Below are 10,537 nucleotides of genomic sequence, written 5' to 3' on the forward strand. Positions count from 1 at the left end.
GTCTTCAACTTCCGACTAGAGGACCTGTAGTCAACTTTACCTTTTCCTTTGCAATCTTTTGTAGGAGCATCTCTTTGTTCTGGGATGTCAAACAATTCATTGTACATCTCAACTGACTCCAATGTAAAAGTATCATCTATTGAATGATATGACTCATATGATTCCCATATAGCCGAATTGGTCCCTATCATGTTATGACACAAGCCACCCTCGACTTCACCAATATCAACTTCATTCTCATCTAATCTATCCATTCCAATTGGAGGAGGATGAGGGTTTAAATTTTGAACTTGGTTGCTCCCAGATACTGAATTGTAATCTTTGTTTAACACTTTCATGCTTCGATTGCTTGTAGGCTCAAACGATAGGTATAGGGGGACCTCCAATGGATTTTCACTAAGAATATAAAACTTCAAATCACGGTCATTGCTTAACTCAAATGGAGGAGCTTCCTTTTCCCCTTTGATCTCATATATACATCTTATCTTTATGTCAAACTTTGTAGGGTCAACTTCTGCAAGGTCATATAGTTCAGACTGTAAATCTTTGTGTGTTATTTCTTTAGGGACAACAATGCCTTTTAACACTCCTCCTTCATATTTTCTTCGTCCCTCATCCCATTCACCACCGTGACGCACTAAAATCCGAACATGTGCCATCCTTAAACTACCTTAAGTACTTTTGTATCTTAAAAAATTGATTTGAACTTAAGAACCTACAAAATGCGTGCAAGATGTAAAGAAATGAATTAGGAGGTGTACCAATTTGATTTTGAAATAAATAGTGGAAGTTTGGAACGTGCGAGATGTGTGCGAGATGTGTGCGAGATACGTGCGAGATGTGTGCGAGATACGTGCGAGATAAAGCATGAGGGCCTAAGAGAGTTACTAAACATGCAAAGAATAGCTCTAAATGGATTAGGAGGTGTACCAAGTTGATTTTGAAATAAATAGTGAAAGTTCGGAACGTGCGAGATGTGTGCGAGATACGTGCGAGATACGTGCGAGATAAAGCATGAGGGCCTAAGAGTTACTAAACATGCAAAGAATAGCTCTAAATGGATTAGGAGGTGTACCAAGTTGATTTTGAAATAAATAGTGAAAGTTCGGAACGTGCGAGATGTGTGCGAGATACGTGCGAGATGTGTGCGAGATACGTGCGAGATAAAGCATGAGGGCCTAAGAGAGTTACTAAACATGCAAAGAATAGCTCTAAATGGATTAGGAGGTGTACCAAGTTGATTTTGAAATAAATAGTGAAAGTTTGGAACGTGCGAGATACGTGCGAGATAAGTGCGAGATAAAAAAAAAATGCGAGATAAAAAAAAAAACCTTAATTCCTTCTATTCCTATTGCTTACTCCTCCTCTATTTGATCCAACTAAATCCTCATCCTCTAGTTCAATTCATTTTTCACTAGCCATTGAACATTGAACTTTCTAAGAACCTAAAACCAAAATTTGACTAAACTAATTTACGGCAAATAAGTCCAATTCCAAAAACCAGACAATTACGGATGAAAATAGCACCAAATACCCTAACAAACATTTACTTACAGCAGATAAATTGAAAATCGGTTATACATGAAACTCACCTAAATAAGACGCTCGAAGTTGATTGAATGGTCCGAATAGGAGCGACGAAATGCACTGGACAACGACCGACGAAGGGCAAGCGACGAAGGGCAAGCAACGAAGGGCAAACGACGATGGGCAAGCGACGATGGGCAAGTGACGATGAACAACTGACGATGGCCGGAGTAGGTTCAGGTGTTCTACACGAAAGAAAAGAGAAGGGAAACGGAACTATACGCGAAAGAGAACGAATCGATGGTGGAGAGAAGGGAAAGCAACGTGGAAGAGGGAAAGGAAAGGAAGGGCATTTTTGTCTATTCACACCCAAATTGTCCTAAAAGTCTTTCTTTTGAAAACTTGTCCCAAAATTCATTTAAATCTCTTTTTTTAACCTATTTTTGGCAATTTCCCTAATATATTATGAGTTTTTGTATGGAGAGAATTTTCACATCATTCATTCAATCAAGCTCTGGATATGTATTTTTGGAAAGAAAGCATTTAGTTGTGGCCTAATTCTAAATACCAAACTAAGGCTAATTAATTAAAATATTTTTCCAAAAGCATCTTTAATTAATTTTTTTGTCTCCATGCACCGTATAGATTATCGATCATAATTCTTAATTAGCTTATCCATCCTGATCTTCTCCTTATCACTTAATCATGCATTCATTATATTGCGGCGACTGTCCTTTATGTCATTTCTTTTTTTTTTTTTTACCTTCGTTAATTATATATATTACTCTCATTTTGCTTCCTCTTCGTTATAAGGCCTCTTAGTTCTCTAACCCGTTGGACATAAGAATCTTCTCATTTAATATTTCAATTGCATGCAATCTTCTAGTTTTTTATTGTCATATCACCTTAACTTATTTCTAATTCGGTTTAGTGGAAGGTAACCTTAGTGGAATATAATCTTCGGATCAAATTGTGGAGCCAGGTTTTCGGATCAAATTGTGGAGCCAGGTTTGACTCATTAACCAGGTTTCTCTTTGGTGGACCCCTCCGCAAGGCTCTTTTAATTTGAACGCTGGTGCTGCTGGGATTGACTTGATTGTTCATGACTTGAATGGTGATAATTTGTGTTGGCCTTGGAAAATTGTTTTCTTTTGATAGGTTCTATCGTTTTCTAAGGCCATTGCAATGTTTAATGATCTTTCTATACCTCTTAGGCTAACATATATCCCCATGTTCTTCAAAAGCTTTTGGTTGTAAATTCTCGTTATGCTAATGAAGAGGTTCAAGCTTTTGTTGAATCTATGATGAACCACCATCGTTTGGCAATATCGTAGAAAGAAGAAAAATGAAGTAGCAAGTGTAGATAAGGGAGAAAATAGTAGGAGTGGAAACCACCTTGGTAGGAACCATAGTTAGTTACAGAAGGAGAGAGTTAAAAGAAAGTGAAGGGAGAAAACAGATAGAGGGAATTCATTCTGGTATGGTGGGCTACTAATTTCTTGAGAGCAAGGAAGACAGAGAGGTTTCATTGTTTCATTTCTATCTTTGTTTTTTTATTGTTCTTTTGGTTATTTTTTGTGTTAAGAACTGCGGTTTATATTTTCCTTGTAATTATTTGAGAATTATATCAATATACAAGAACAGATATTCACTTGAAAATATACGGGGGGAATTCATTCTGGTATGGTAGGCTACTAATTCCTTGAGAGTAGGGAAGACAAAGAGGTTTCGATGTTTCATTTATGTTTTTGTTTTTGTTCTTTTGATTATTTTCTATGTTAAGAACTTTGCTTTCTATTTTCCTTGTACTCATTTAAGAATTATATCGATATACAAGAACATATATTCTAGTGTTATATCATATTGGTATTAGAGCCAGGTTCCTGAAACGCTTCTACAATGGCGCAAAAGAGAATCGAAGAAAAGTTGGAGACATTTGATCAAGAGATATTAGGAATTCATATTGAGTTACATGGGTTACCTATGATTAAGGAAAATATATCCTCTTTGGTAAAGAGCATTGAATGACTTGGTCTACAAGCCAAAAAGCAGCAACAACAACACTTCTATTGAAATATATTGAAGGTATGATTAAAGAGAAATCGACTTTCACCGAAGCAATAGAAGAATCCTCAAGTAAAGGGAAATATATCGAAAGTATGATTGATGCGAGCAATTCGATGGAGAAGGAAGGAAAAGCTGAAGACAAGGTCATAAAATTGGAAGGGGACAAAGCGACAAGCAATTGAAGTAAGTTAAAAAAAAATAGAAATGTCTGTTTTCGTGGGAACTGATCTTAATTCTAGGTTATTTTAAGTTGATCTGTATTTTCAAATTCACAAACTAACTGAATCGGAGAAGATGATCATAGCAGCGATAAGTTTTGACAGCGCAACCTTGGATTGGTACCGATCACATGAAGATCGGGAGTCATTTGCAAATTGGGATGATTTGAAGAAGAGATTACTCATTCGATTCCGATCAATGCGAGAAGGTTCAATATGTGGGAGATTCTTAGCAATAAATCAAGAAACCATGGTGGAGTATCAAAATTTGTTCGATAAATTGGTAACTTCATTGTCGTTTCTACAAGAGGTGGTTTTAGAAGAGACATGATAAAATCTGCTGCCAAGTCTCTTGGAAATGCAAAGCCCCAAGACTAGATGGTTTCAACCTTGAATTCCTTACTAAATATAGGAATTTAGTCAAACCAAAATTACTCTATATTTTTGAAGATTTTCATAAAAATGGTAAATTAAACACTTCTGTGCAAGAGAACTTCAATTACTTAATCCAAAAAAAAAAAAAAAAAGTGATGGTCGTCAAAGACTTTAGACCAATTAGCCTCTTAACCTTGAGATACAAGGTTATTACCAAGGTGCTGGTCGAAAGACTCGCATCATTGCTCCTTTGCAAAGTGCATTTATAGAAGGAAGACATATTTTAGACCTCATCCTCATTGCTAATGAAGTTGTTGAGGACTATCGAGTCAAAATAAAGACAGGCTGGGTCCTTAAGCTTGATATGGAAAAATCCTTTGATCTGGTCAAATGGGACTTCCTTAAGATCTTGAAAAGTAAAAAGTTTAATCACAAGCGGATTAAGTGATGATAGGTTGTGTTAAAAATCTGAGATACTTTATTTCATCAATGGCATGATGAAAGGAAAAGTGGTCGTTTCAAGAGGAATTAGACAAGGCGACCCATATCACCTTTCCTTTTTCTACTAGTCAGCAAAGTACTTGGTGCTCTGTTAGAAAATCTGCATCAAAATGGTCTTTTTGAAGGTTTTGTCATGGGCAAGGACAAGATTCGTGTGCCTATTTTATAGTTTGTGGATGATACTCTTCGGATGATACTCTTCTCTTTTGCAATTATGATAGCAATATGATTGAAAATTTAAGGCAAACAATAGAGCTTTTTGAATGGCGGTGTTTCGATCAAAACGTAAATCGGGATAAGTTAGTTTTATGTGGGGTCAGTGTAGTTGAAAGTGAGTTGCTGTCCATGGCTGCCATCTTGAAATGTAAGGTAGATCATATCCCCATTACCTACATTTGTTTACCATTGGGAGGGTACCCTATACAAATTTCTTTTTGCCCGTTGATGATGGATAAAATTCATGCAAAGCTAAATATAGATAGAAAAGATTTAATTTATCAAGAGAGTGTAGAGCTACCTTATGCAAGTCGGTTCTTTTTAACCTTCCCACCTATTACATGTCTACATTTCTAATGCCTAAAGTAGTCATTCCAAAACTTGAAAGAATTCTTAGAAATTTCTTTTGGGAGGGGCACGAAGGCAGTAAAGTCGATCACCTTGTTAGACCGAAAACAGGCAATAGAGCTTTGGTGGATGGTGACCTCTGTCTACGAGGCTTCAAAGCAAAGAAATTGGCCTTTCTAGCCAAATGGGGTTGGAGATACTTGGAGGAAGAATACTCCTTATGGTGTAAAATGGTAAGAAGCATACATGCCAAAGATACTTTAATTAATTGGCACACTAAAGGCAAGAATGGAAAATGTTTGAGGAGCCCTTGGATCAGTACTTCCAAATCATGGCTGAAAGTAGATGCTTTATCAACCTTTAAATTGGGAAATAGAAGATAGATAACCTTTTAGCTAGACCCATGGGCGAGTGAGGTTCCTTTCACTTCTACCTTTCTTGGCTGTTGAAAATTGCCGTACTCTCCAATGGCTTGGTTACTGAATCTGGGGACTTTTCATTGGCATCATGGTCAATTATTTGCCACCATTTGCTAAAGGATGAGGAAATAATAAATTGTAGATGAACGTCTTTTTCAAGATCATGACAACTAGGTAATTTGGTCTTTAAGTGGCAGCGAGAAGTTTACGATAGAGTCCCTTACCCATCACTTAACCCCTTCCTCCCCTTTGGACAAAGCAATCTTTAAAGCCATTTGGAGGTCTGGCAGTCCGAGAAGGGTGAATATCCCTATTTAGATCATGATGATAGGAAATTTGTATGTATCTTCAATTATGCAACATAAACTGCCTACACTACAAGAATTTTTTGTTCTGGCGATAGTTTTCTTTGCAACGAAAAAAAATATGGGCTAAGATATGATGTGCCGACAATGGGCACATCTTCATTTTTTGCCAACAAAAATATTTACGTGGATAAAAGGTTGTATATTATGTGGGCACATCGTCATTTTTGCCAACGAAATTATATATGTTGCCAAAAAGTTGTGTGGTGTATAGGAAAATTTTTAAGTTAAATTTCTGGCAACGTTTATTGTAGTTTATGGTCACGTTTTGTGTGTGGACAGATATTTTAAATATTTGCCAATGTAATTTACGTGGCAAAAACCCCACATTTTTTTACATATTTTCGGGCAATGCAAAGCTTATACATATGGTGACGCAAGACTAATAACGTGGGCAGAAGTTTTTTTAAAGAAAAAGCCCTAATTTTCCCTCAATTTCCTTCTTTTCTCTTCTGCCGTTTCCTTCTTTTCTCTCATGACAAGCAATCCCGCCAAAAACCTCAGCTTCACTGACCCAAAATCTCAACTTTGACGATTGCCCAACTCTGGCAACCCCAACCTTTACTGGCAACCCCGCACGAACGACGACCACCCATTCTTCTTCCCGATAGCAACCCCGCGCGAACGACGACTACCCATTCTTCTTCCTGGCAGCAACCCTGCGCGAACAATGGCCACAAACATTCTTAATAGTGCAAACAACAACACCACACGTCTCCGATCTTCTTCCCGTGGAGCGAATAGACATACCCTTCTACCCTTCTCCGCCGATTTCCTTCGCTGGTGACTCCTCAGGCTGAAAGGCGCTGAACGGTGACTCCTCAGACCGATTTCCTTCGCCCACAACTCCTCAGACCTGTAAGTTCGATCCAATCTGTATAGTACATTATAAACCATGGTTTGATTTGCGTTGTTCTTACACATTTTTTAACTTTAACTCACCCAATATATGTTTTGATTTTTGTTTAATTTTGTGGCATTTTTTATTGCCTACAACCTGAGATTAATAGATGATGTATTCTGCTGTTTTAATTTAGTTTTTATTTCCTAATGGGTTTGACGTTTTCCCCTTCAGAGAAGTTGCTCGTACTCTGTGATTGCCGAGTATTTAAGGTGGTGAAAGCCTTCTTTTGAATGTTTGGTTGGAAATTGGTTAGAGGATCTCTAATCCTAGACATTAGCCAGCATTTGGGAGGGAATCAAAATTTTAGGTTGCTCTTTATAATATCTGTTATAGCTTGTGTGTATAAATTTTAGGTTGCTCCTTATGGCTTTATAAATTCCTTACTTATAGGAATGTATTGGAATGACAAAAATCATATACTTCAAAAAGTATCAAAAAAGTTCATATAAAACAATTTGGTGTTTGAAACTTTTAAGATTAATTATATACTTTAAAAGTATCCATAAAGGTACTTTAAAAGTATCCAAAAAGTTCATACACTTTATATTTTGTGCTTAATAGGTTTTCTACAATATGCCTATTAATCACGAAATTAAAAATTTATGAATCTATTTGATACAAAATTGAAAATCTATAAATATGATAATATTTATTTGAGGTGTGCTTAGATATGAAGAAGTTTATGTGACCTTAGTTGATTGGAGGGACATGGGAAGAAAATTCCATGTTGAAAGGGAAGTATTGAGGTGGTGTATGAAGTATGTTACATATGTCACTTGTTTTTACTTGTTTTCATATTGATTCATTTGAAACAAGTAGTTGGAGTTAAGACACCTATTTAGCACACTTTTTAGTTATACTTTATTTACAAAGTTGCACTTAGGCATGTAAGTGTTGTTTTAAAACTTAAAATGTCACCTAGACACTTTTTGAGGGCATGTAAGTGTTATTTTAAATACATATGTCATTTGTTTTTACTTGTTTTCATACTTATTAATTTGAAAGAAGTAGTTAAGGTTTGTCATATTCTTATTCATTTTAATGTACCTTTTTCATGTTTATGTAGTTTGAAGAGGCGGAGAAGATATATATTTTTTGAAGACTTTCTGATTGAGTTAACCATTTTTTGTGTATTTAATATTTTTTTTTGTTCATTTTGGTATGCCCAAATGAAATTTAATATAGCTCAGGTTTATATATTTTGTTATTACAACTAAAGAATTATGGTTTACATATTTTGTTATTGCAACTAAAGAATTATTGAAAATATTAATGTCTGGGAATATTTTTGTTTTTAAATTTGTTGTTGCAACGTTTGATATATTTTTTTATAGCCAGAAAATTCATTCTACATTTGAAAATTAATTTAGAAGCATACAATATTAATAATAAATATGAAAAAAAAATTAAAATCGTCTCTGGCAACGTTTTGACACATATCTATCGACAAATTTAGCGTGGGGAGAAACTTTCTTTTTGGCAACAAAAGTCTTTTTGTGGGCAGAAAAAGTTTTTGCCAACGAGACAAACATGGCTAGAAAGTTTATTTTTGCCCACGACATGATGATCGTGGGTAAAAATACCTTTCCATCGACGTTTTTCTCGTGGCCAGAAAATCTATTTTTGCTTATGTCAAGTTGATCGTGGGTAAAAATACATTTCTGTCGATGTTTTTTTCGTGGCAAAAAAATCTATTTATGTTGTCATGATGATAATCGTAGGTAAAAATACATCTCGACCGATGTTTTTTTCATGGCTAGAAGTAATTTTTTTGCCCACGATTTTTATTTACGTGGACATTTCTTGTAACGACCCAACTCCTTATACTAAATCGAAGTCATTACTAATTTAAAAGATAAATTGTAAAGTCTGGATAAAAATAAAACAAAATCTCAAAATTTTCATTTAAAAGCATAAACAAATGTGATTAGAGATAAGCATAAAAACAAAATCCTAACTCGGGCCCTATCTAATTTTAAAGAAATAAAATGACAAATAAAGTATAAAATAAAATGCAAACATTAAAATCTGAACTATGACATAAAGCGGAAGCAAAAGATCCCTATGGCCTGCCATGGTCACTTCTGGTCGCTCGCCAGCTTGCCTTTGCCCTTACCTCTGCCTCTGCCTGAAAAATAGAAATAAATGGAAAGAGTGAGAATAAAATACTCAGTAAGAGACCCATTACTAGTCCCGCTAGGTGCCTGTTAACTTCCTATTAGAGTCCTGAAAGTGGTACCCAAGAACTGACACGTTCCCGAACACGTGCAACATGTGATCCCGGAGGAACATAACTGGTCTTCGGTGATCCCGAAGGAACGCCTAGGACAATCTGGTCTATAGTATACCCGGAGGAAACACTAAGACAATCGGGCTGCGAGCGATTCCGTCGAACCACTCGAATCATATCTATGTCAATGCCAGACTGGCGGTCCCGTCGGACTGCGCAGTCCTAAAAAGGTAGTGATCCCGAAGGACACCCATGCAGGTACGACTCTAATAGGATAAGCTAACACACACCCTAATCATAACATGCACGTAACAAATCATCATCACATCATCAAGTCATATCATAACATCATGTCATGTCATATCATCATTAACTACCATGCCATTATGCAATCTAGTTATCAATGTGCAGAACAAAAAAATATATGCGACCTCTTGATTCCATTCGTAGGTCTAGTAGTAAAATCTCTTACCTGGAGATTTGCTCAAACGAGTGCTAACAGCAAAATCACGCTTTCCAAGCAGCAAAGTCCTAAATGGTTAGAAAATACCAATTTTCATAACTTAATCATCAAACGACCAAGGACCCAAGAATTCAGTTGAAATAACTTACTCTAGGTCGAGGTTGCCACAAATAAGCCATTAACTGGAGAAATCCCACGCTCCAAAAGTCAATTAGTCCAAGATGTCCCTTAAGAGAAATAATTTAATTTAACCCCGAAATTAAATTATTTAAGATCGAAAAAATTTTAAATCTTAGTTGGGTATTCCAAAACCCAATCAAACTTACTAAAACAGGTGAAAAGGATCGATAACAGGCTGGCGACTCAAAGATAGGTGAAACGGCTAGGCAGCTCAGCTAGAAAGCAGAAGGCGGCTCGAACAGGCGGCTCGCATGTGCAGGATGGCTCAGGCAGGCAGCTCACGTGTGCAGGGTGGCTTGACTACGGTGCAGGCGCGGGCGTGCGGGTCGGGTCGGCTTCACGCGGCTATGAAGGCACGGACGTGTGGGTTGCTGGCGACGGACGCGGCTCGGGTTTTCGAGTTCGGGTATGAGCGACGGTTGAAGCGGCTGGGGCTTGACGACGACCTGCACGATCGACGACTTGTCTTGCAGCGGTGAGCGACAGGCTGTGACGGAAAGCAGCCGATCGACGACGGTTTCTAGATGAAGGAGGTCGGATGAAGATGGCTCGAGTTGCGGACGCGGCTTGCGATCCACTTCCGACCGGCGATCGAACGAGCACGGCGGTTGTAAGGAGGCTAGGGTTTGGGTTCAAAAAAATTAGGGTTTTTCTTTTCTTTCTCAATGAAGAAGATGATGGTTTAATGGTGCACGGGTCCCAATGACCTTTTTTTAAACACAAA

At 37.1% G+C, this 10,537-nt stretch overlaps 1 long non-coding RNA gene across 1 annotated transcript; it reads right to left on the reverse strand.

The window, feature by feature from the left end:
• Positions 1-8,820: 8,820 nt before the first annotated feature.
• Positions 8,821-9,929, reverse strand: LOC127150225 (uncharacterized). The gene is made up of 3 exons (XR_007822369.1): positions 9,783-9,929; positions 9,643-9,701; positions 8,821-9,068 (listed from the first exon to the last, which is right to left on the reverse strand). It is a non-coding gene; the product is annotated as an uncharacterized LOC127150225 (long non-coding RNA).
• Positions 9,930-10,537: the final 608 nt, after the last annotated feature.

The sequence above is a fragment of the Cucumis melo genome, chromosome 7, assembly GCF_025177605.1.
Source record: "Cucumis melo cultivar AY chromosome 7, USDA_Cmelo_AY_1.0, whole genome shotgun sequence".
Lineage (NCBI taxonomy): Eukaryota > Viridiplantae > Streptophyta > Magnoliopsida > Cucurbitales > Cucurbitaceae > Cucumis > Cucumis melo.